This window comes from Ambystoma mexicanum, chromosome 5q, assembly GCF_040938575.1.
Source record: "Ambystoma mexicanum isolate Mex_15411 chromosome 5q, UKY_AmexF1_1, whole genome shotgun sequence".
Classification (NCBI taxonomy): Eukaryota; Metazoa; Chordata; class Amphibia; order Caudata; family Ambystomatidae; genus Ambystoma; species Ambystoma mexicanum.
The window spans coordinates 687,864,080-687,891,965 of NC_090933.1; the positions used below are offsets into that span (position 1 = coordinate 687,864,080).

At 47.4% G+C, this 27,886-nt stretch overlaps 1 protein-coding gene across 1 annotated transcript in view; it reads right to left on the bottom strand.

Moving 5' to 3' along the window:
• ARFGEF1 (ARF guanine nucleotide exchange factor 1) overlaps positions 1-27,886 on the bottom strand; it is a 1,973,034-nt gene that overhangs the window by 570,541 nt on the left and 1,374,607 nt on the right. The gene's annotated exons all lie outside the window — the stretch shown is intronic.

Genomic DNA, 27,886 nt, shown 5'->3' on the forward strand with positions numbered 1-27,886 from the left:
AGCCCAGGTGGCTGCATCACAGATGTTGCGAATAGGAACACCCCTCTGCAGGGCAGAAGACGCAGCCATACCCCTGGTAGAATGGGCCCGCAAGCCAGCCGGTGGGTCCTTACCCGCCAAGCGGTAGCACTCCGAGATGGCCAAAATAATCCAGCGAGACACAGTCTGTTTCGTCACAGCTTGCCCCAAACGCTTTCCAGCGTAACCAATAAAGAGTTAATCGTCCACTCTGACCCGGGACATGCGTGAAACATAAAAGCTTAAAGCTCTCCTAGGATCAAGCCTATGGAGCCTCTCCTCTTCCTTACCAGGATGCGGAGGAGGAAAGAATGTCGGAAGAACAACCTTCTGGGCCAAATAAAATTCCGTCACTACCTTCGGAAGAAAAGAAGGACGAACTCTAAGGACAACCCTGTCCTTGTGAAATACAGTGAAGGGAGGCTTAACTGAAAGTGCCTGTAACTCACTCACTCTGCGAGCGGAAGTAACCGCAACTAAAAACACAGTTTTCAGAGTTAACAGCCTCAAAGGGCAAGAATGTAAAGGCTCAAACGGAGCACCCATAAGAAACTTAAGAACAAGGTTTAAATCCCAACCGGGCACCAGGAAAGGTGACGGAGGGAACACATTAGTGAGCCCTTTCAGAAACTGTGAAATCAAAGGGATTTTAAAGTAAGAACACTCTTCAGACGAGCGCTTAAAGATGGACAGCGCCGCCAGATAACCTTTAACGGTACCCACTTGCAAGCCCCTGTGGGCCAAAGAAAGTAAAAAGGACAGAACCATGGGGATGTCACATGCAAAAGGATCCACATTCTGAACTCTGCACCAGTCGCAGAACTTACGCCAACGGCAACGGTACAGAGACTTTGTCGCTGGCCTTCGGGCCGAAAGCAACACCTCCATCACGTCCTCAGGGAGGTCCCAATCCTTATACCTCAACCTTTCAGAAGCCAAGCGTGAAGGTTGAGGGATCTGACCTCTGGATGGAGAACCTGACCCCCCTCCCGTGAGAGCAGATCGTCTCGGTAGGGAAGACAACGTGGAGGGCAGATGGATAAGTCGAGAAGGTCCGGATACCACGTCCTCCGAGCCCACGCCGGGGCAATGAGGATCATCCGGGAACCGAACTTCCGTAACCTCCGCAGCACTTGCGGGATGATGGGGACTGGAGGAAACGAGTACAGCAGCGGGAATGACCACTCCACCACGAACGCGTCTCCTAAGGCTCCTTTTGGAGGAAATTCCCGCGAGCAAAACCTTTCGCACTTCCGGTTGACACTGGAGGCGAAGAGATCCACTTGAGGGGTCCCCCAAAGGGCAAAGATCTCCAGGAGAATCTCCTGAGCCACCTCCCACTCGTGAGAGATTGCGCTCTGCCTGCTCAGAGCGTCCGCCGTCACGTTCTCGACTCCGGCCAGATGAACTGCCGAGATCGAAACTTCCTGCTGGATGGCCCAGAACTCGAGCTGCATCGCCTCCCTGCACAGAGGAAGTGACCCTGCCCCCCCCTTTTTTGTTGAGGTAGTGCATGGCCACTGTATTGTCCGTCAGGATCAGGACACTCTTTCCTCGCACAGTCGGCAGAAAAGCCTTCAGGGTTAGCCTGATGGCCCTCAGCTCCAAAAGATTGATATGGAGTCTGGACTCCGACGGAGACCAACGACCGCTGACTGTCAGCCCGTTAGCATGAGCACCCCATCCCGTGAGGGATGCATCCGTCACGATCGTCACCTCCGGCCAGGCAAGCCAAAATGGAGCCCCCCTCATCAAGTTGCCTTCGACGGCCCACCACAGAAGATCCCGGGCGACCGAGGGCGGCACCTGAACCGGGTCCGACATCCTGCCGGAGGACTGCGACCATTGCGTCTTGAGTGCCCACTGCAAAGATCTCATCCGCAGACGAGCCTCTGGCACCAGAAGAATGCAGGATGCCATGAGGCCGAGCAACCTCAAGAACTCGAACGCAGGGAGCGTCTGGGCATGCTGAAACTTGTGCACCATCTGCTGAATGTGAAGAGCCCTCACCTGGGGAGGAAAACACTGCCCCAGGGAAGTGTCGAGCACTGCTCTGATGTACTGGAGCCGCTGTGTTGGCGTCAAATGGGACTTCTTTAAGTTGAGGGAGAAGCCCAGCCTGTGAAGGGAGCGGCAGGTGAAGGACAGATGATCCAGGACTTGCTCGGGAGAGCTCCCCCTGATCAACCAATCGTCCAGGTAGGGGTAGACGTGAATCCCCCCTTGCCTGAGATGCGCCGCCACCACCACCATGAGCTTGGTGAAAACCCTCGGGGCGGAGGTCAATCCGAACGGCAGGACCCGAAACTGAAAGTGCGAGTCGCCAACCGCGAACCTCAGGTACTTCTTGTGCTTGGGATGGATCGGCACATGGAAGTAAGCATCCTTGAGGTCGAGTGACACCAACCAGTCCTGAAGCTGAAGGGCCTGGAGGACTTGAGAGAGAGTAACCATCTTGAACTTGTCCTTCCTGAGGAGTCTGTTCAAACCGCGCAAGTCCATAATGGGTCTCAATCCCCCGTCTTTCTTCGAAATCAAAAAATAAGGGGAATACCATCCCTTGTTCCTCTCCGCTACAGCACCAGTTCTATGGCGCCTTTCTCCAGCAGGGCTTGAATTTCCTGCGCAAGGAGCGGATCCGGACTCTGCAAAGAGAGGTTCCCCGGTGGATTGTCACGAGGCCTGTGCCAAAAGGGAAGACAGTAGCCGTGGGTTATGATCTCCAGAACCCACACATCTGAAGTAATGGCTTGCTACTCTACAAGATGCTGCGCCAGCCTTCCCCCAACCGGCGAACCATGGGGCATGGCCTCACGACTGAGTGGGAGCGGCTGCGGCGTTACCTGAGGGCAAAGAGGCAACTGCCCGAGCGGCCTTGGCACCACGGGTACCCTGTCGTCCACCTCTGGTACCCCTGCGGTGGCCTCTGACTGCCAGCTCCTCTCGCTTTACTGAAGGATGAGTAATAGCGAAAGGAACCACCCCTCCACTGCTGTCCCCTAGGACAAAAAGGCGGAGGTTGGCGAACTGCAGCGCCCAACGACTTCGCTGCAGCTTTTGAGGTCTGCAACCTCTCAAGGCTCTCGTCAGCCTTGCTGCCAAAAAGGTGTTCACCGTCAAAGGGCATGTTGAGGAGCCGGGACTGCACATCAGGAGCAAATCCCGACTTCCGCAACCACGCAAACCTGCGTATCACGGTGCTCGCCGCCATGGACCTACTGACGCATTCAGCTAAATCCAAACCCGACTGAACGGATTCACACATGGCATCCTTACCATCCTGGACCATAGCAAGGAAACCATCCCGTTCGTCCCCTTCGGGAATATGTTCAGCCGCCAACGCAACACAGTTCCACAGAGTGTGTGTGAAACGAGACAAGGCACAAATGGAGTTGGCCGCCTGAAGCGCCATACCACCAGAAGAAAACACTTTCTTCGCCCAGCCATCAAAACGTTTGTCGTCCCTATCAGGAGGGATGGTAGGGTACGACGCCTGCTTTGCTGGGGCCGTGGCCGCCTGCACCACCAAACTCTCCGGAGTGGGGTGCGTGGTCAAGTAGCAGGGGTCGCTACTGGCTGGACGGTATTTTCACGACAGGGATCTGCCCACCGCCGGGAGACTCTCAGGAGCAGTCCAAGCCGCCGCCACCCTTCTCTGTAAAGCCATATGGAACGGCAGTACCGGGTCAGTTGGGGGACCAACATCAAGGATGTCCGTCAGATCATCCTGCACAAACTCCCCTGGGGGAGTAGACCATCCCAAGTACTCAGAAACCCTAGCCAAGCCATAAGGCGCCGGTACGAGGAATCGGCATGAGAGCCAGGCTCAGGCCTACAAAACTCCACCTCCCGAGAGGTGTCCAGTCCACTGGCATCATGCAGAGACTGTCTCAATTCGTCAAACTGACTATGGCCCGAGACAATTTCATCTGGAACCTGACTAGGAAACAGGCCATCAGAATCCTCATCCGCCTCTGAAATATAGTCCAGGTGGCGAAAAGAAGGCACCCGAGAGTGCTTGCTCTTAACCAGAGCCTTCCTAGGGGGTTCTCCCGTGCCACAGGGTACCTCCAACACGAAAGGCATCGATGGCGTCGAGCGAATCGGCGCCGAGAGAACCGGCATCGATGTCAGACGCAGCGCCTCCAGCATCGGCGGCGTCGACACAGCCCTCGAGGCCGGAGCCCCTAGCGCGTCCCACGACGACCCGAGCGTCGACGGCCTCGACGACTTCCTCGAAGCCGGAGCCTCGAGAAAGCCTGTCGACGCCCTCGACGCCTCAGACGTCGATGTCTTCCTCGAAGACTTCACAGGTGCACACGGTCTCGAACGCGTCGAGGACCGGGACCTGGAACGGGTACGGCGAGAACGAGTCTCCTTGTCCGAGCGGGACCTCTCCCGTGACTCGTGCCGACCACTCATGCGAGCGGTGTCTCTCGACCTCACACGACCGACCCCACTCGGGGGCGCGGACGGCTTAGTACCCTGCGACTCAAGAATCGCCAGCATTTTCTTCCCGAAGGAAGCCCATTCCTCCGGCGTCGCACGGCTGGTGGGGTAAGCGACGTGCCGGGCAGAGTCCTCTGAGGAGGACCTGGAAGACGACCGGTGTCGGCGCTTCCGGACTCCTAGAAGGAGACCCACGAGACTTCCGACGAGGACGCGGAGAGTCACCCCTCGAATCATCCGTCGAAAGCCCCGCAGACTTTGACTTCCTGGGCTTGGACACCCGACCTACCGACAACTTCTTCTTACGTTCGCGTAAGGCTTTGGACGTGAGCGACTGGCAGTCGATACAGTCATCCGTGTCGTGGGCCTCCCCGAGGCACCAGAGGCAGGCGTCGTGCGAGTCCGTCACCGACATCTTGGACCCACACTCCCCGCACTTCTTGAAACCCGGACGCGGGGTCGAAGACGAAGTAGAAGACATCTTCACACAAAGGATTTGCACAAAACGAACAGGTTCGAAGAACCGAGAAGAACAGAACTCCAAAGAGTCGAGGCGTGAACCGAGAATCACGAAGCAACACATTCGCGGAAAAAACGGAACTGAGGCTACGGGCGTCGTGCGTCCTACTTATCACATCGGATGACGTCGGACGAGGCCCTCGACGACGGCGCATCGACGCAGGAGCCGAAAAAAGTTTCCGAAGCAGCACAGCTGTGGTGATTACGTGTCATAGATATGGAATACGTCGGAGGACCCAATCTCCTCGAAAGAGACTTACAACCAACGCATATCTCAAGCCCAATCTAACACAAAGGAGTTATTTAAAATTCTCAAAGAATTAGAATCTCCCTCACCCGTCCTCAATTCTTGCATTAAAGACAGCACTTGGTGCAATAATATTCAAAATGCACTCCTTAACAAAATAACTAATCTGCAATCCGAAATCAATCCCAAACAAAGCACCCTTCTCACTCCCCCCTAACTAAAACATTGCCACCTAAAACGACCACCCCATTCCCTCACATGCCATTCAGTTTTACGCCACTCACCATCCCAGAGGTTGAAAAAATCATCTGTAATTTAAAACCTTCTAATTGTCAAGGTGACTCCTGTCCGGCACCCATTATTAAGGAATCGGCCCACGACCTCGCTCCTTTCATAACTACATTCATTAACTCCTCATTTCAATCGGGAGTGGTCCCCAACAATTTGAAGGATGCTTGGGTCATCCCTCTCCTAAAAAAACCGACCCTTGACCCTGAGATTCCAACTAACTACAGGCCCATCACTATGGTCCCGTTTCTCCTAAAAATATTAGACAGAGCAGCCTACTTACAGATACAGAACTATCTGGAAACAAACAACCTTCTAGGCACCAGACAATCCGGCTTCACGCCCAAGCACGGGACTGAAACAGCCCGTTTAGACCTCAAAACCCAAATTGAGGCTCTAAAAGACAACTGCAAATAGGCACTACTACTCCTACTGGACTTATCTGCTGCATTCGATTTGGTCAATCACCAAATCTTGTGTCAACACCTGAAATCAGCAGCCCACTTTTCCCGACAAGGCCAACAATTGGATTAGGTCATTCCTAGACAATAGACACATGAGTATTCTCCCCAACCTCATCTGCAGACCCATCGCCTGTTCTCTGTGGGGTCCCTCAAGGGTCCTGTGTATCCCCCACTCTCTATAATGTATTCACTAAACCCTTGTTTGATGTGCTTGACTATCTGGGTGTCACCTATACTAATTATGCCGATGACACCCAGATACTCATTCCCATTACTGGTGATTACATTGTAGACTCTAAATCCTTAAACGACATTTACCAAGTAATCCAACCCTGGATGGCACAACATGAGCTTTGTCTTAATGATGACAAGACAGAGCTCCTGATCCTAGGTACACAACAAAGACTCAACAATTTAAACCCTTTGTTCGGTTCCTTCAATATCAATGGCAATTCCATCAAAGTTTCCAAAGACACAAAAACCCTTGGAATCTACTTAGATTCCACACTCTCCCTCCACAGACAAACCAATGCAGTCGCTGCCGCATCGGCTTACACATGCAAGTTGATCACAGCCTGTCGCCCATTCCTCTCTACTCAGAACTGCATCACCCTTGCCAGGACTTTGGTTATGTCCAAACTCGACTACTGTAACGCCCTGTACCAAGGTACTAACCAGTGTAACCTCAAACTCCTGATCACTCAAAATAATGCCATTAGAGCTGCCCTCAACATCCCCAGCACACATTTCTGAAAGTAGGAAGAACCTTCACTGGCTTTCAGTCGCCCAAAGGATTTCACTAAAATCTCTGGCACTTACCTACAAATGCATCAACAACCAGGCCCCTTCCTACCTAGCCTCGCGGTTCACTCATTATATCCCACCTCGGTCACTCAGGTCTGCCCACAGCCAGAGCCTCTCAATCCCTAGATATAAGCTCCAAACAGCCGGAGGGGTTAGCTTCCCAGTCCTGGCAGCCAAACCTTGGAACACTGTGCCTCTCACTATCAGAAATCTATCTTCTCTGAACCTATTCAAACACAAACCCAAACTTTGGTTAGCCACTTCAGATGACCAATTGTCATCCTGAAAAGACGTATAGTTCTGACTATTATGTATGCCTGACTAACTTGCACTGTTTCTATATTCCTATGCTTTGTACTTATGCTATTGTAATGAGCACCTTTTATGTAACTACTGTTTGAAGATATGCGCCCGGTTGCCTCCGGGTCTGGTTTGCGCTATACAAATAAAATAAATACAATACACAAATATGCAGCAAACACAACCTGACAAAAAAAAGAACTAAAAATGTCAATGAATTCTCTTTCGAACAAATGTTTTCGATCAAATCACCCTAAACGGTTAATATAAGCCTTACATCCTCCTCGGCAAACTGAGCAAATGGACCATAATTGCAGGGTAGGAAAATACCCCACCCCCAGTGAGCACCCACAAAAAACTTTGAACATGTATCTGTAACCTCCAGTCACTTCTAATTCAACCTTCCACTCTCAACTGGCATCATCCAAGCCTACTTAATACATCCAGCGTCTTAACTCTTCTGAAAAAGCCAACCAATTAATCCAACAACCCATCCTTCAACAGACTTGAGCAACACTCCTTTGCTGACTCCCCTCCAAGCTGGATTTCACTGAAAACACTCCAGTGAGACTGCACTTACCCACGTTATCAATTTTCTCACCACTCCCTATCCTCACTTTCCTCAACCTCTTTGCTGCCTCTCTCCATGGCTTTAAGGAGACAGCACTTAGTCTGATGTCCTCTTATCTGTCACCTCTACTTCTCCATCTGGAACTCCACTACCTTCTCCCAGACAGCCCTCCCTGTAGGCGCGTTCTTCAAGGCTCAATCCTATGCCTACTCCTCTTTATCCTTTACACCTCCTACCATGGCAAACGGATATCCTCCTTTGACTTCAGGTACAACCACTTCACTGACAAGACTCAGATTATGTCCCCCTTCTCCTTACTCATTCCAGCTACCTCAGAATGTTTAACCCACTGCTTAACCACCACCATTACTGGATGGTCTTACAATTTCCCATGATTAACTCCTGCAAGACAGAAGTCATATTTCTCCCAGCTTCCAACACCACCCCTCTTTCTCCCATTTATTTTCACACTGACAGCATCTCCCCACCCCCCAACCCTGTGGAGTTCTCCCTCACAAAAAGCATATACTCTCCCAGCTCATCATGACTACGGTCACTGGAAAGACTTAACATTGTTAACATTAGGAAAATCTGCCCTCATCGCATACACCACTCCACTAAAACGCACATCTTTACTCTTGTGCTCAGCAGATATGCAAAAGACAACTTCTCAGCCTACCCATCTACTCCTACACTTCCCTCAATAAGGTTGACAGACTTGCAACCTGTACCCTCTTCGACCGACGCAAATCCTATCCCAGCCTCCATCTATGGTCAATAATGCTGGAAAACCACTCTCTTTAAATTTGTACTACTTGTCTATCAATCCATCCATGGTCTCTCCCCCGACTTACTAGCCAACTTTATCCTACTGTGCTCTTCCTGCTCCTAAACCTACCAGTCCTATGCCACGCCCACCGTGCCTCCTCTCCATTTCACTCAATTTCTCTTCTTGCTCCACTTGACTGGAATGCTCTCTTCCCTGAGCCATCAAAGAAATCTCATAGCTAAAACTACACTTGCTTGCAATAGAAGGAGCATCCCCCAAACCCGCTATCCTAATTAACTTCTAAATCCACCTCTACTGCAGTCACACTCAGGACTGCTCCACATAAACCGTGAATATGCAAAAGCAGGCCACTGGCTTTCTATGTTAATATCGCTCTGGTATTGTTTGATCCTGGCATGTGTTCTTAATATATGCTGCCTTCGCTAATGGATTACCTTATTCAATGTTTTTCTTTTGTAAATGCACCTAATCCAAGGACTATTTCCGCTCTATGTAACTGCCTACTTTGTGAGTCATGTATGGTTGATGTAACCCCCCTCTATTCAGCAATAAACACAAATAGAATACCACATTCTTCAGGCTCAGTTCAATGCTATCAAAATTAGGATGGACTCAAACCTCCTCAGACCCCTGACAACTACCAGGATGACTGGAACCAAAGGGCACAAATAGACGGGTTCACAGTTCCACTCTACAAGCAATGTGTCACCCAGAACTCCCTGTGGAAAAGAATCCCTGGAACAGAATGACTTGCACTTCCAGCACACCGGAGGCAGAGAGGTCCAGGTGAGGGGTCTCCCCACAGTCAAAGATCTTGTCCAGAACCTTTTGACAACATTTCCACTGGTGAGAGAGTGACACAATATGGTCAGGGCTTCCACTACCATGTTCTCTCTCAGCCAGATGGGCAGCAGACATGAGTCATTCTCCAGTGATTAGTATAAAGAGGGGGAAACCCAAAAAGAAACACTACTCAAAAAAGTAGTCATTTCTCTACCTCTTGTTTTGGGGGGTTTAGAGAAGAAATATATAGAGCAACGAGGTAGATTTTTACACAACAGCACTTCCAGAAATCATTTAGTATTTCAATAACATTCATTTTATTCAAAATCCATAAAAAACAATTAGACAATAAAAAATAAAAAAAAGAGTACAAACTAAAGTGCTTGTAATGCCAAAAGAAATAAATGTTCTAATTGCAGAAATCCATAACTAGTAAATAAGTCACATCATAATATTTCCAACTATGAATTTCTTTAACAAATAGGAGAGAAGTATGATCAATCAGGATCTCAATACATATCTAGTATTCAAAATTACTAGTTTAATGCCTCGACATGCTATTAGAACATTTATCTCTCTTGACATTACTAACTCTTTAGTTTTTACTTTTTTTTCAAATTGTCTAATTGTTTATGGATTTTGAATAAAATAAATATGTTACTGAAATACGAAATGATTTCTGGAAGTGCTGTTGTGTAAAAATCTATGGGTGGAACCACAGGCGGCTCAGTTTAAATTGCACATGTGAGGAACCGAGCCTTTCAGACCTTTCAGACCTTTCAGAGAAGTCTGTGCAACAACTGTCAAAGGTTGCCAAGACTGCCACAGAGGCTCTCCCCCTAGCTAGTTGTTTCCAAGAGCCCCCCAAAGGAGGTCCTATGATAGTATGTTTGAAACCTGCAACATAACGCCATGCTACCCTGCCACTGAGACCATTGACAGTGAAGCAGTCAATAGAGCAACATAATTCGCGAACCAGGTCTCTAGTGCCAGAAAGATCCAGTATGCCATAAGGCCCAGAGGGCCAAGGAAGACTGAGGAAGGGATCTGGCTCTGGGGTCGAAAATAGATGCACCCTCTGAACGATATTGCTCATACGGTCCTTGAGAGCAAAAGTTATGCCAGAGCGTGTGTCTATAACTACCCCAATAAAATGGAGACTGAGATGGCGTGACCTGTGACTTCATGAAATTCAAAGAAAGGTCTAAGCTGTACAGCAGATAAGTGTGGTGCCTGTGGGCCAACACATGCTCCTGGGAGCTAACTTGAATGAGCAAGTCATCCAGCTAGTGAAAGAGGTGGATCTATTATGTCCATAGATAAGAGGCCATCACAGTTAACCTGGTGAAAACCTGGGCGCCAAGGACAGGCTTAAGGGCAGGATTGCATACTGGTATGTCTCCGATGCCTCCGAGACACCCCATTTCTGCCCTAGTGATTGTATCACTTTAATTTGGTTTTAGGGGATAGGTTGGTGGTGGTTGTGCTTGAATTATTTGCTTCACCAAGGGTGCAAGCAATTTAGATCAATGCACTTTTTTCTAGCCATTGGGATACCAACGTCCCCATGAGAAGCCATACACTTACACAGCGTTAAAATGGCTGACGCTGTTTGATCGCTGCATTTCCTGGAGTCGCCGTTGCCCTGGAAACTACCTATGCCATTTGCAATTCCTGATTGGTTCTAAGCATCCACATCTGGCCAACCAGGAGACCGGCAGACGTTATCCGGCCCCTGCGAGGGCCCACTGAAAATGCTCCTGTCCTGAACCTATCGGGAGACGCCAGAAGCCGAAGGCCAGAAACGCTGCTGGACATCCTTTCTGCCTCCACTACTCCCCTAACACGCTCCCATGCTCGTGGCTCCATCAGACACTCCACCCCCTGGTGGTCTGTTACTACGCAGCAAATGCGCCTCCTCACACCACTGGAAGCTCTTCCTCTCAGTCTACTGACCCTAAACACATCTGCCGCATCAAGTCTGAGATAATACATTGTTTTCACCGCACCTGTCTCATTCTACATCCTGCAACTCTCTCCCTCCTAAAGCCTGCCTGATTACCGTCGAGCATTACTCACTGCTACTGCCACGGTTAGTTAGTGACCCATCATCATTTTGATAAGCAGCAACCTGAGATATCCCGGAATACTGTATCCTGCCCATCTGGCAATAACTCTGAATGCTGAATCTTGCTTACTTTAGACCATCATTGAAGGCATTGCTTGAATGCCTATTTTGCGCTACGCCTGCAGTTCTGAATGCTACATCTTGCCCACTTTAGTGTCACCTCTGTATGCTGCATCTTGCCTACTTGTGTTACCATTGAATGTTGCATCTTGCCCATTTTAGTGTTACCACTGTATGCTGCATCTTGCCCACTTGTGTTATCATTGAATACTGCATCTTGCCCAACCATACTCTACTTGATGCTATAAGCACAATTGCACCTCTTAAACTGCGCAATGCCAAACCCCTCGCACATTTAAACTCATGGTTGCCCCCACACTTTAGATCACTGTGCAAATTCAAAAGAAATGCAGAAGCACTATGGAAAAGTCACCCAATAGCTACCAACAAGGATACATTCCTACTAGCCTCCCTCAACTACAAGGAGGCGATTCTACAAACTAAAAAAGAAACCTACAACAACTGCATCACTCAAGACAAATCTAGCAACACAGAACTCTTCAACATACTGAGTTGGAATCCCCAGCACCACCTCCAATCATCTGCAACAAAGGCACCACCTGATGCACTAACATTCAGTCAGCACTACTGGATAAAACAACAAAGATACAAAACAAAATTGAAGCTAAGAAACTCATGCTCCTGGACGCCGCACCCAAACCTTCCACCTCAACGCATCTCCTAAAAACACACAATTTATTCAACTTCTCTCCTCTCACTACCAAAGAGGTAGAGGACATCATCACTAAGTTAAAACCCTCAGGATTCCAGGGTGACATCTGACCCGCCCCTATAATTAAAGAGGCAGCCAAGGATCTAGCTCCTTTCATCACATCGATAATCAACTCTTCATTTGAATCAAGCATAGTCCCCAACAACCTAAAAGATGCTTGGGTTCTCCCATTATTAAAAAAGCCGACCCTAGACCCCAACATTCCCACCAATTCTAGACCAATCACCACGGTTCCATTCTTATTGAAAATCATTGACAGTGCAGCCTACCTGCAAATTCAAAAGCATTTAGAAACTAATAACCTCCTTGGCCTCAGACAATCAGGCTTTAGGCCTAGACACGGCACAGAAACAGCTTTGATTGACCTCAAAACACAAATCGAGGAATTAAAAGACAAAGGCAAACTGGCCCTCCTCCTATTATTAGATCGGTCGGCTGCATTTGACTTAGTTGATCACAAAGTCCTCTGCAAGCATTTAACCTCAGCAGCATACTTCTCTGTCAAAGCAACCACTTGGATCCAGTCCATCCTCGAAAATAGATCAATGAGAGTCTTCTCACCCTTGGCGTCTGCTGAGCCTGCAGCAGTCACCTGCGGAGTACCCCAGGGTTCATGTCTTCTCCCACCTTATACAACGTATTGACAAAGCCCCTGTTCGATGACCTCAACTACACTACACTAATTATGCACATGACACCCAGATACTCATACCCATCAATGGAGACTACGATACGGACACTAAAGTACTCAATAATATCTACAGCATCATACAGACCTGGATGGCTAAGCACGGTCTCCGTCTCAATGACGAGAAGACAGAGCTACTCCTCTTAGGCTCCAAATCAAAATTCAACAGACTAGACAAACAATTTGACTCTTATAGATATAGATGGTAACTCCATCAGGGTCTCCAAGGATGTGAAAAACCCTTGGCATCTACGGCGACTCATCTCGAACGCTATCAAGGGGCAAGTCAATGCAACGGCCTCTTCAAAAGCATACACCTGCAAGTTAATCAAGGCAGGGCATGCAGACCTTTCCTTACAGCACCTAACTGCATCACAATAGCTCTCTAAATTAGACTGCTGCAATGCACTCTACCTTGGAACCAGTCAAAAGAACCTGAAAAAGATGCAAGTCATACAAAACAATTCCATTAGGTCAGCACTGAATATTCCCAGATCCCAACATATAACAGACTCCAGACACAACCTGAACTGGCTATCAAGCAAAGGATTGCTTTCAAATCCCTGTCACTTACCCACAAGTGCCTTGCATATTTGGCACTGCGTTACTTTTTCCAATAACTTCACACGCAATATCTCAGATCGCCCGGCTAGATCTGCCTACGCACATTGCCTCAAAATCCCCAGCTTCAAGCTACAGAAGGCTGGAGAGGCAGTAGCTTTCCCGTTTTAGCAGCTAAATTGTGGAACACCCTTCCTTTACCATTAAGAACTGAACCTAACTACCACCTGTTCAGGAGAAATGCAAAAACCTGGCTCCTCGCCCAAGAAGCCTAGACATCCCTCTGCCATATGCCTGTTCGCTAGCTAACCTGTAGTACCTCCCTAATGTATATATCGGCAGACTCTTGCACTTACAGCATATGTAAGAAATGTATATTTGTAAATATGTAACCTTTGCTTTGCAATCTTATAAACTATTTTTGTATGTCTGTATAGTCTGTAACCTTGTCATGCAAGAAATGCGCCGAGATGCCGCAGGGCTGGGAGCGCTTTACAAATAAACAAAATACAAAAATACAAATGTAATCCTGCTCCCATCCATTGTGTTTTCTAGGGCTTCCCTTTCTCTAGGTGACCATAAAGGTCAATATGGCCATTCTGACCATGCACGCTCTTTGTGAGCCAATCATAGCAGCCACCATATTGGTGCTAAATGGATTAAGCTAGTAGACACCCATTGATAAGTCCTCTCGCTTCCTGTGGGGTGGCTTAGGCTGAGTGGTAGTCCCAATGACCAACCAGTATGCACGGCCCGTAACTAACTCTATACTACAATCATCACTGTCTGTTATGGATGGGAATGCTGCAGAGCATCACGATGCTGAAAGGTCCTTTCCTCTAACCTGACTTCGCCCATAGGTTCTTTTCACATCTGCATCTTGTATTTAAGGACGCTGCATACACAGGAATGACATTCTCGCATCAGCACAAGTCCTGTTGTTTCAAACCCTGATCCTGATGAGTATTAAATTCCTATAGGTAATTAGATGGTCTTACATTTTCTTTCTTTTTATATTTATTATTACTGAGAAATCCACAGACCCTAAGAGGGATCATGTCTTGCCAGGAGCATCTTAATACAGTGGTAAGGCTGCCCTACTTTTGCATCCTCTCTTGTTCTAATATTCTATCTAATTAGATATTCGTTAAACCCCTCTATTATCTGTTTCCCTACTCCAGCTCTTCTCGTTCGAGGCGGAGGGGCGTCCAGTGGCACTCTTACCAAGCTGCGTTGTCCTTTCAGCCAGCCGGTTCTATTCTTTGGGTTGGAGGGTACAGAGACCAGAGGTTCCTGAGAGAGCTCCATTTTGTCTCGCAAGCCTGCCCGACATTCAGATGACTGCCCACATCTGCTGGGTCAAGATCTTCTCTTTGGAACCACTTCTGCGCTGTTTTACTGCCAGGATTTTCGGCTTGGCTGTAGGTTGATGCAGGAGTTTAGAGGAGCTGCAAGTTTGACACTAAGCTGGATCTTCAGTTTGGGACACCCGAGTTGCCAACAGCCGTTGTCTCCATCCTGAGACTGTTTGCTGCCATGTTGCTGCCTTTTGTTGTTCGCCCTGCTGCTGGGAGCCACATGTTCGGTTCTCCCTTTTTCCTGGAGTCCTTTTCATGGGATCTTTCACTCCTGCATTGAAATTAGATGTCGTAGGAAGAGCCCCTTTTTATCTCCTGTGTTGCTGGAATCATCGTTGGTTCAGGGTGCCAAGCCCTTGGAATAGGATTCTGAAAGCCACACCTGTGGAGAAGAGCGGTTTACTTGAAAAGTTGTTTCAGGTCACTGCAGCCATTTTGGCCCGAATCAACTGCTGAGTGCCTACCGTGGGGTCCTAGGAAAGGTGCTTATTCACGATATTCACTCCTGGGTGTCCCCCGACTGTGGTAGTGATTCGTGAGAGATGGGTCCTAACCACGATTCCCATAGACTTGCAATGGGAGGCTCCCTACTGTCCTGCAACAATGTCTTCTGGGGTCCATCTTCTGACCTCTCGAATCCTTCCATGGGGCCTCCTTTAGCCTTCCCTCGGGTAGATCGTTGCAGCATCTGCACCTGTGGGGTAGTAATGTACTTACCTCCAGTAGTGTGGCTGGGCCTTTAACTTTTCCATTATATCTTATAAAACTTTGAACTGACACAAACTCTCCTTAAGGTGATGCTGGAGTACTTTCGAGCCTCTGGACATTTTGCCCGAGTTTCCTAGGGTTTCAGTGAGTTATGGACTAAGATGAACAAATACCTTACCTCTAGCAATGCTCTTTCTGATGAATGTTCCTCCCACAGATTCCTCATTTTATATATATTCTGCAGCAGCACAATTTTCCCCTCCCCCCCACCATAATCATTCCTAACCAAAACTCCCTCACAGAGACACACTCACAAACCCACAAACTCGCCCCCTCCCTTTCATGCACAAACACTCCTCCACACAAACACACTTAACCTTCTGCCCAGCCCCCTCCCATCCACACTACCAACATTCCCCCTCAACACACACACACATACACACACACACACACACACACACACACACACACACACACACACACACACACAAAACAACAGGGTTTCCAGTTGGCTACAATCAAGGGGCACTTAACAGCGCTTTCTATTTTCAAGAGAACACCAGGCCAAGGCTCCTTTTTTTACTGTGCCTCTTGTCATGCAGTTCCTCAAAGGGCTGTCAAACAGGTTTCCTCCACCACCTTTCGTGGTGCCGGCATGGGACCTCAACTTGGTGTTGACCTTGTTAATGGGCTCGCCATTTGAGGCAATAGACACTTGTCCACTCGGGCTTCTTTTTTGGAAGACTGCCTTCCTGGTCGCTGTTATATCAGTGCGCTGAGTCAGGGAACTTCAAGCCCTTCAAAGGGGATAAGGTGACCCTGCGAGTCCGTCCATCTTTCCTGCCTAAGGTAGTGCTGGAATTTCAAAAAGATTAACCTTCCAGCGTTTTATCCTTCTCCTCATCCTTTCAGAAAAGAGGAGACACTACACAGATTAGACCCTAAGAGAGCTTTGAGCTGCTACATTACATGGACAAGACGCTTCTGGTAAAGGACCAGTGGGATAAACTGGTCATCAGACTGGGAAAACCATTACGAAGCAGACCATTTCAAGATGGATTGTTTTGGCTATTTCAGAATGTTACAACATAGCGGGCAAATCAGTCCCGGGAAGGTCTGAGGGCACACTCAACTAGAGGAGTGGCAACGTCCTCAGCTCTACAGAGGGAAGTCCCTATCGTAGATGTTTGTCAAGCAGCGATGTTCACCACACATTCGGCTAAGCATTATTGCCTGGACAGCTTGGATGGTCAAGATGTCTGATTCATCAGATTAGTATTACAAAATGCTTTGTGAGAGGATTACGATGGGAGTGACTCTCTGTCTTGCCTCCAAGATGAACACTGCAATGGGAGTTTAAGATGAGGAATCACAGGGAGGACAGAACTCAGAAAAACAAATTAGTTACCCCAGGGATTTTCTTTCTGATGGATGTTCCTCCCACAGATTCCTCATTGCCCTCACAACCTGCCCCTCAAATCAGAGAGCTAACTGCTCATACAAGTTTCTCCTTCTCTGCTGGAAGGCTCTTGCGGATCTGCAAGTTACAATGGAGAACCAAACACAATTCCCCAACGTGGCTGATCAAGAGGAAAAAAATTACATAACCGAGGTCAAAGTGAGGGCTATTTATATAGATGTCGATGTTACGTCCGGACCCGAAGCAGAGGACTGTCGAGGGCTCTTGACGCCAGAGCTGCACGACCCCGCCTGGTGGACAAAAATGTTTCCGAAATGTAGGCTACCGCTGCAGAATATATCCAAGATGAGGAATCCGTGGGAGAACACAATCCATCAGAATCACCATTTCTGTACTTGCCCCTGATTTTAAATCCATTTAAAATCATCCCTCTCATTTCTGCAACTGGAAATGTACTTGAAAAACTGTAACTCCAACTGGTAACCATGTGTATACTTTAACAGGACATGCATCAGGAAGGTTAACTGTACTCAAATATTCATTGACGTTTGGAAGCTTTTTTTTACTAGGGTTCACTATGGTTCTATCCTTCTGGTGGCTTTAAGTGTTCTGGGCACCTGGGCATTAATATTGTGATAAGGCACTAGGAGGTCAAAATATATTGGTGAATTGTGTTTTAGAACTTGGGGATTGTAAATATATTTTTCATCTGGATAAAATTGTGTTTCACTTTTTAATCCCACACCCCTGCCATATGTATTAGGTACTGGTCACCAGGTCTAGCGCTTTTCACACTTACTAGGGTTGGGATGTGTCTTTACCACACTTCACTTTGTTGTCCAGGATACTAGTTGTTAGGTTGTATGGTATCCTGGTTCTCTGCACCGTTATTTTATGTTGGGTGCTTGCCCTTAGCATAGGACCCACATATAGACATTGGGCCACTAATGGTTACTTTAAATCTCATGCATGAAGCTGCTTACGCACACGCTATCTATGGCAGCTGTCTTTGCAAGGGATTTACAGTGACTAGTCATGCACATTGTACGTTGGTCATTGTAAATGCCTGGAGAGAGGATACAAACACCTATACACGCACACACACTGATCGAAACATACACCATGTAAGGGTGCCGAAGGAGGAGACGGACACACAAGTGGCATAGTGATTTCTATAGACTTTTATTCTGTCTAAAAATAAAGAGAAACCTATCTTTCCCTACGTCTATGAGGGGGTTTCCCCTGCCTCAACTAAAGTGCTAATGGTCTGTCAGAATATCTTTGTAACAAAGAGTCCATCGTCCTGTGTCAAAACGTCACAATGTTTGTCCCTTACAATTATAACTGAGCTCAAGGGTTGTGCCATTGTTCTTGGTCCAGGAGAATTACTCCCTCCTCCTGGACTGGGTTGCACAGTTCTCGTTGGAGGTTCCTCACCCTGGTTTTAATACTTCACAAACAAAAAGGAGTGCCGATCTCTCGCAGTTCACAACACCAATGGGAATGTCCCCCTCCTCCTGGCCTTTCTCAGGTTTATCTCACAGTTCACAACACCAGGGGGAAGGTCTCCGTTCCCTGGCCTTTCTCAGGCTTGTATATTAAGTTTCACAGTTCAACTCTCTACTGGTTTGTTCTTGCAGACCTAGTTCACTCTCCTGTCAGGTACTACCCCAAGGAAGATTACCTATACTGATCTTCTCTTGTAGGTGCAGGTCCCAGACCTGTATCTTTCTACTAGTTGGATTTGGCAGACCTGGGTTACTTTCCTGCCAGGTACTGCCACGAAGGAGTTGACTTGCGCTACGTTTCTGTTCTTGGGTTCTCGACCCTTCCCTGATGACCCCCAGCAGTATCTCTGTTCCCACTGGGATGAGTTATTCTATCCCTGAGGCTATGTTTGGCTCTCCACTCCACCCCGCCGGGTCTCATGCGTTCCCAGTTACCTGCTTTCTAAACAGGATGCATCACTGGCTCTTCCAGGGTTCGTGGTTCTTCTCGGCAGCCTCTCCGGTCCTCTTCTATTCCGACCAGGCTTCTCCAGCGGCTCCCAAGCCCTTCTGTTTCTAAATCAGCGACGTCTCGCCCTCTCACTCCTTTCCCGGGAACAGAACTTGATTGGACCCATTGGTCCACTTCATAACAGGTGTGGGATGGCAATCCCAGTAGGAGTCGGCCTCCTGTCAGTTCCTCTGCTTCTTCGGTGTCAGCGACGTCTCGCTTCTCACTCCCTTCTCCTGGTTCTAAACTCTGGGTAGCGGTCACGGACTCCTGACTTCCGCAGTAGAAGATCCAGAGTTCTTCTTCATTTTCCTTATGATAGGGCTTGTCCCAGTCCTTGTTAGTGGCTCTGTGGTATTCTTCATGCTTCTTGTGAACCACCTCATCTAGGTACTTTTAGTTTTGTCAGTCTTCCAGGTACTACAGTGATACTTGCATCTACTATCAGTAGTACTTAAATCTGCAGGGTTGCAGAGGTACATGGAAGTGTTGGGTAAGGTACTGGGGTCTACATAGTAGGGAGGTGTGCAGGGTGTTGGGTGAGGGGTGTACCAGGTTCTCCCTGGATGGTCGTCCTTGTCCCTCGAGGGGGAGTTTCTCCCCATGGTAGCCGCCCAAGCACCACCCCAGGGGGGCTATCGGGTAGCAGCCTCACCTCTCTGGCCTCAAGGGAAGGGGCTACCCCTCTGGGGAAGAGATCTAAGGATTTGTCACAACACGCATACATGCATACATGCACAGCTACACACATATGCAAGCAATGCATTGCATTCAAACACATACATACATATATACGTAAGTACATTCACACAACACTTACCTTCGGTCTTCTTTTCTTCAGAGGGTCAGGGGCACCGCGCATGGCCAGGAGGCACACGACAAATGCAGGTGGTGCACGTGTAGTAACGCTAACTTGTTTGCCACTGCCACCCTATGAGTGGTGCGCTGCATCACACAAGGGGCGTGCCGTTCACAGATTATTTTTTCTTCAAAATCACGGCTAATCAAAGAAACCTGTGAGCGACAAGCTGTGCTGCACTCATCAACACCATACTGACTAAAAATATGAGGTCTGGTGCTCAGTGAGTGCCAGTACTCACTGAGCGGCAGCCCCGCGGCCGGCATGGGAGGGTGCACTTGGCCTTCGGCGGGGGGAGCAGGAGCGAGTGCCAAACCCCCTGCCCCTCCCCAGCTCTGCCCATGCTGGAGGGGAAGAGTGTCTAGGGTCTAAGCACAATATAGCACCCTAACAATTGGTTTAACTTTTTTTATTTTTATTGTGTTATAGTAAAAAAAAGTACAGTAATTGACTTTTCACAAAAATAAACAAACAGTGTAGTAGTTCATCAAATGCAATTCGGATAAAAAGTTTAAAAAAAGAAACAAGAATAGAAAAAAGCCGTCATAAAATAAAACAAAAGACATGCATAAAAAAGAAAAAAAGTTAGCCATTTAGCACTCTTAAAAAAGAAAAGATATATACCTCCTCAGATGACAAAAAAGAGATATTGGTTTAACTCTCGTGACGTGGCATCAAAGCAGGAATTACAAGCTCTCAAGTTCCCTTGGGCCATGCCGCAGAAGGCCATTCAGTCCTGTTTTTGCTTGGAATTCTGGGACTTTTCCTTAATTTAAACAAGAAAGTAAAACCTACAAGTCCCAGGATTCAAAGGGAAAAGAACAGGGTTGCATGGCCTTGTCACGCATGGCCACTTGAACCTTGATAGCTCTAGAATCACAAGTTTAAAAACGAACACAATAATGTGATAAATGATTTAGGGTATTATTCTCCAAAAGATTATGTTTGGGCAATTAAGTGGCCCTTTTAGCACTGCCCAAGAGCTTGGACGTCAGTGGGGACTCAAATGCTGTGGGTATTGTTTGGATTTATATACACCCATAACCATGCTAATCCATATGGCCATTCCCACCCGCTACATGCCCTCCCCCCATCTAAAACACCCTTGCCCCAGGATCTCTTTGAGCTAGCTTTGTGCTGTCAAGGGGAACCTATGTTATTTCTAAGCAGTATTCTGTAAAGGTAATGGTGAATTTGCAAAAATAAACCAGGTCCTGGTCTAATAAAAAATGTCTCAACCAAGTATGCCAGCAGGCACTTCTTTTATTTATACTCCATGTTTGTTGTTGCCTCTGTTCCTTGCAATGACTTCCTGGTAACAAGCATTGGCAAACATAATAGATTTAGCTCTTCTATAAGCATTTGCCAGACACTGTCATAATATAACAAGGAGCTAACACCATTTGCCAGCTACTGCCCTTTTATAGTAGGTTAAGTGCCTGGAAAATGCCTTTCCTATTAATACATAAAAACCAAAACTGCTGGTTTTGCCAATGCTTATTGTGATTGGCACCCGTCTCACAGAATAGAACACAATTATAAAGGAGTGTGGTGCTAAAAAGGAAGAGGTTTTTATGAACGTCAGAGAATGTGCACTCTGAAAGCAGGGCATTCGGGATGTGGAAAGCTGGAAGCGCGACAGGGGAGGCAGAGGAAGAGATGGAGGCTCTGCTCTATTTCTGTGGTGCACAAAGGAGAATGTGTTGGATAAGGGGCACATGGCAGGTGAATAAAGGTGGAGGGAAGGCAGTGCCATATCAGCAGAGAGTCACGTAGAGGGCAAGACAACATATCAGAGGAGTGCAGCAAGCCTCTCAGAATTTGGGTGAATGTCATCAATTAATGCACACATTTTGAGTCATCAGATTCAAATCGGCACACATCCAGGATTATAAATTACTTCAATGGTATTTTTTGGATGATACTGACTCTATTCAGCTTAATTCTCCATTAGACTATACAGGGTATCAATAAATCCCTGTACTGTGCACTCTGAATTTTTACAACAGCAGGCCACTAAGGAAACAAAAAGTGAAAAGAGTTTTAAGAAAAGAAGGCAACTCCATCATTTTAGTCCTAAACGTCTACATACACCCAGCCAAGGCTCCAATGCATCTGCATTTCAGCAAGTGGACAGGACACCCACCAATAATGTTATTGCTAAGAGCCATAAACCAGAATTGTCTGAATAAACATTAATCATCCTAATGTATAAGCCCAATTTGTGGTTATTGCATAGAATGTATTTTTCCAGACCTGCCATTGTTACACGTTAGGGGCACTGCAATAGCATATGACACAACACAAATTATAAACAAACAACCATTACCTCTCAGAGTTTTACTTGGTGCATAAATTGCACGTGGGTGTTATCCCTAAATCTGTCTGTTGGCTGGGTGGCCTTCTCTTCGTTGATCATTCTAGTTGTTGGGCATGGGAGTGAAGCAGTGGTGGGTGTTCTTCTGTGGTTCCAATTTCTTTTGGCATGGTGTTCCAAAGCATAGCAATTAGATGCGAGAATGCTGTTCCTCCGAATTTTCCTTTTTTTGTACTGTTTTGTTTCGATTTGTAGGTTGTCACTTGATCTTGAAAGACTTGCCCCATCCCCAACCCCTGTGATTGGGAGAGAAGATCTGCTCGCTTTCGTAGACTTTACGAAGGACAGATCGTCATGCTGAGGTGATCCGATTACCCGGCCCTCCATCCCCCCCGAGCCCAGTCTGGGGCATTTGGGATCATCATGGTCCAGAAACCCTGTAACCTCCTGAGAAACTGTGGAATGATGGGAATCAGTTGTAATGAGTAAAAATGATTGAGTCCCAATCCAAAGGAAACTCACCCCCCAGTGCCCCTATAGGGGAAGATGCCCTAAAACAGAACAGCATGCACTGCCTGTTGACACTGGAGGCAAACAAGTTCACTCTAGGTGTTCCCCAAAGGTTGAAGATTTCCGCAAGAACCTCCCCTCCTGGCACAACTCCCATTTCATGGGACACCAAGACCTACTTTGCTCCGGGCATTCACCACCACCTTCTCCTTCCCGGCTAGATGGGCTGCTGACAGTAAAAGTTTGCTTTTCAAGGCCAAGAACCAAAGATGCATCACCTCTCTCAACAGGGGTTTCGGTCTTACACCACCCCCCTCTATTGTGTCTTGTGGAGATAGTGCAATACTACTATATTGTCCATCAGGATCAGAACACTCCCTCCCTAGATTGAGGGAAGGAGGGCCATCAGGGGTTAGCCTGATTGCCTGCAGCTCTAGTGGGCTGATATGTAACCTGGTCGCTAACAAGGACCAAATCCTGCTCACTCAGAGATCCCCCAGATCCCCAAATGAGCACCCGGCCTTCCAGGGAAGCATCCGTCACAACCTTGGTTTCTGCCTAAGGCTGCCAAAAGGGTTGCCCTGCATTCAAGTTGTCTCTCTAGACTCACGAAATCCTACGCTACTTAAATCAAACCTCAGAGCAGGTCTGACATTTTGACAAAGAACTGAGACCACTGGGATCGAAGGAACAAATGTAATGACCTCATGTTCAGCTGAGCCTCTGGCATCAGGAAAATGCAGCATGCCATTAGACTCAAAAGGTGGATAAAGGCTAAACGTGGCAGAAAGTTTGAGTTCCGGAACATCTTGACTATCTGAAATAGGTTCGGGACTCTGTCCCTGGGAAGGAAAGCCTTCTCCAAGTGAGCATCCAAGAACGCTCAGATGAACAGGAGATCTTGATATGGTTTCACTTGAGACTTCTTGAAGTTTAGGGAGAAGCCCATGTTGTGAAGGAAGTGACAGGTTTAGTGAAGATGGGCTACTGCGCACGCCAAAGATTTTCTTGCCAAAGGCATCAAGCTTCTTGCTCTCTTGGTCTGGAGCGAGCAAAGGGAAAGTCAAAGATTCCGTTACTTTGCTTTTCTGGGTGGCATGCTTTGATAAATACAAGGGTTCACAGAGGAAGGTCTATATGTTTTGCTATGTCTCTGTTGACTGTAGGAGTAGGCCATGTGCATTGCCACAGATCCAGAACCGGGTCAATCACTGCTTGGTTGAAAGGTAAGACAAGTTCTTTCTGGGGCTCCTTGTCAAGTATACCCAACAGGTAGTACTGTTGAATAGGCCTGAACAGTGCTCCCAGCCCCAACCATGTTCTGTATTATTTGGCGAAAAGACATACTAGAGTGATCATATGGTGAGGATTCCATCATGTTGATATCCTTTGAGTTATCAAAGCTGGCATAGTCCATCAAGGCAGGCATATACAGATCTGGCTCACAACAGATGGAAGACATCCGAAGCTGCCTATGAAACAGTTTCAGAAACCTTTGTACTGTTCCTCAGGGCTGAGGCGCTGCATGCCAATTTCTTTTAGGGTGCAGGATCAGAGACTTATGGGATACAGATGCAACTCTTTTTCAAAGCCCCATCAGCCGAAAGCAGCATGACGGGACCTTCCTTGCCTCTCTGGGTCAAGGTCTTTGATGCAGATGCTTTTTAAAAGATGTAATTTTTTTATCCAAATACCTGCAGTGTCTGATGACGAGTCTTCCCCACTCTCGCCATGGTGGGATCAATGTTTCCTTTTCAAGTGCTGAAGAGGATGAGGAGTTCTGGTACCCATGCCAGGAGTGCAAACTCCTATGATGTTTTTTTGTGGGCCTTTCTACAGCCCTCTGACTCCAATGATAGATCTTTCTTGTGTGTGGGAGGTTCCAACATCTTTTCCCTCCTCCAAAGAACACATTCTGGAGGGGGGTTCTCTAGCGATAAATTCTCTGTTCGTTCACAAACTGGTTTGGAGCCACTTTGCTTGACAGGAAACACTCTGGGACATCATAGCTAACCCCCAGACTCTAGATACTGACATTGTGACGGTCTGTCCTCGACATTTCAGAGGTGCAGTCCTCCAAAGATTTTGACAAATCCGGAATGATTGAATGAATTTTGAATAACAGACAATTCCTTGAGGAGAGCATTCCCAGTACAGAGTGCTGAGCGTGGGGAGAAAAGGAACTGTGGTAACGTATGTGGTGTACCCTTCATGTAGGCTTGACTCTGTCCCTTCTGGGTCCAAAGAGTAGACTGCCGAAGTGGGTCAGCTACGAGGCGCACATCACCAATCCTGGTGGAATGCTTTCTTGTACCAGCTGTGCTGCTCCAAGACACCGCCAAGATGAGACATCTGTGGGAGACTGCAACCCATTAGATCGGCAAATGCTATTCTCCCATTACAAACTACAGGAACCAATAGAGACTGGAATGTATATGAATGGAAGAAAATGCATCCTGAAGGTTGGGAGAGATCCCCCAATCACACACTGCAAGGACCACGGCAAGGACCACAGCAGGACCGATAGCACACTACCCATAACCTAACTACCCACATATGGAGTAACTCTTTAGATCTCGTATACCTCTTTCTCAGCCACTAATACTAGTGTCACCCAATCCATATATGATCACTCAATTGTTTCCACCTCCATCTACGTTCCACCCTCTGACCTTTCCTCACCATTTGTGTCACCTATTACTAAAAGGAAAATGAACCTTTCTGCCATTCCTCCCCTTTCTCTCTGACCTATATTTCTCACACTCTTCCTTCACACCCAAAGCCTCTTCCACCAACACTGCCTTCTCCAGATTCCAATCCCTACTGTATGACTCATTCTCCTCTCCCTTCCCACTGCTTACATTCACCCTTAAATCTCACCATCCTCAGCCATCAGTCACACCATTCATACGCTCTCTCCGCACAGACATGAGTCGGCTGCTGCGCAAATGGAGGTGTACCCACTCACATGAGGACCTGCAACTCTACCTCTCTGCACTGAACTCTCTCAAGTACACTCTTGAAAGAGCGGAAAGGGAATTCTACCCAACCCTCATTGACTCTCACTCAAACCATCCTTGCCATCTGCAGGGAGGGTACCCTGAACTCACTCACTCATCACTCCTCCCAAGTCTATGACTATCAACTCCACTCTCACAGCTAATGACCTCGCTGAATTCTTTACTGCAAAAATTTCAAACATATTCTAAATTAGAGATTCTTGCCAGACCTTCCTCACACTCCCTCCTTCAACATTTTACACTCTGCCTACTCTACCATCATCCTCTGCCTCCATCTCTGTCACACTAATACTGACAAGTGCTATCTCTACTGATGAAGGCTTATCCCTGTTGTTCCCTCTCCTGAAAAAGCTAGGGGCTGACCTGAACCCACCAGCTAACGTTCGCCCTGTGTCTCTCCTTCCGCCCTACTCTAAAGTGCTCAAAAGGGTTGTGTTCAACCATCTAATTTCTTAGATATCAACAACCTTCGAGAACCCGAAGAAGCAGGTTTTCGCTTGGGTCACTCCTAGGAAACTGCTCTCATGAATGTGTCCAACTTCATCGCCTCTGCTAAGCACTCCAACCAAGGGCGTAGGAGACACATAAAATCTGGGGGGGATAGGGGACATCTTGGGGACTTTGCTTTATTTATTTATTTATTGTGTTTTAGTCAAAGAACTGGACTTTTTACAAAATTAGAATTAAAATAGCAGTACGTATTAAATTACAAATATCACTGTATAAAATAAGAGAAAAGAAGAAGAGAAAACAAGAAAATTAAAGGATGCAGCAGCAAAGAACATGTCTTTGTATGTTGCATTTCTGGATTTTTCATCTGACTATGAGCTCATGGTAAGAGAGAGGAAATAACAATTACTTCCAGTGGGCCACTGCTAGGACGCCAGCTTGTTAAGAGGCAGATCACCTGTAAGTGGACTCCTGCCAAATAAAGGAGTTGCAGCCTTTTCTACCAACTGCAAGTTGCTACTTTTTTGTGTGGGGCAAGGAGGCGTGTGCGTCTCTTGGAATGGAAGGATGGGGGTTTCAAAGAAAGAGGAAATCTTGTTTGTACCTCTGAGTAAGCCCTGTTATGGGAGCAGAGGGACCAGGTGTGTGATGTTGCTGCTTTGACTGTCCTCTTGGGGCGGGGGGGGCTACAGAAAACAAGGAGGATGAGCGATCGCAAGCCCACCCCTGGGTCCTTCTTATTCCATCTCATGCTGGCTTCAGAGCCTAGCATTTCTTTGCCTTTGTTATTCTGAATGCAGAGCTGGACTCTGTTCCTTTCTCGTTTAACATTTGCTGCAAAGCCTGATCTATTTGGTTATCTCATATGTTACTAGGACAGCAGAGCATGGGTCCTCTGCCCTGTTACATTATTCAAAGAGCCCTCCTGGCCTTTCTTTGCCTCTCCCTTGTCTCACTGCTTGCTTGCTTAGTACATACCTCCTTGCTTGAACACTCAACATATTCTCCCTAACACAACAATGGCAGCTGCAGTCTGTCTTAATTTCTATTTGTTTCGTGTCTTGAATTGGCCTCTTATTTCCGCTTTTCTGTCTGCAGAGGAAAGGCATTTGCCAGTCACTGCCATGATGGTTCTACCTGGCCATAAGAGGGCAACAGCGAGCCAATATTGGAAGAACATGGGCATGTTATGCCAGAGGCTGGCAACTGCCTTCTTAATGCCTACACAAGAGACACAACTCTTGCCTTTGTTTATAACAGTAATTCAGTGGATGAAGAAACGCAAGAACACACATATTGCTTATAAATGAAGGGGATGATGTCACACTTGGTTAAGACATTTTGATCACGCCTGGAGCTAATTTCCAGCTGCAATTAAGGGATTACCTTTTAGACCTCTGGCTTTAAAGAACGTTAGTATCACCTGGAAAGCACAGAGGTTGCTCAAGAGGGTTCCTGGAGCACGAGGGGTACCCTACTCGTGGGCATGGATGATTGGAGGGCATTCTTGCCCCGGTTTGGAGCCTGGCCCCTAAAGCCATGATGGGGGGAGGGGCCTATTACTTTTGGTTGTACGTACCCTTTGTGGGTGGGCAGACATTGCCTCCTGCTTTAGCCCACTAACAGCTCTGCTTTGCAACACATAACTGTCAGGTGGCATGTAACTCAATGCTACTAATGTTATCAGCCTCAGAAGTCTGGAATCCTTTGCCACATCAACTAGGGTACAGGCTTGCCACCTGAGACTTACCAATGTCTGAGTCTGCATCTGTCGCCCTGTGGGGAAGACACACACAGAATGAGCAGGGCACAGTGCCCTTGTGGGTTTTTCACACTTCTTCCT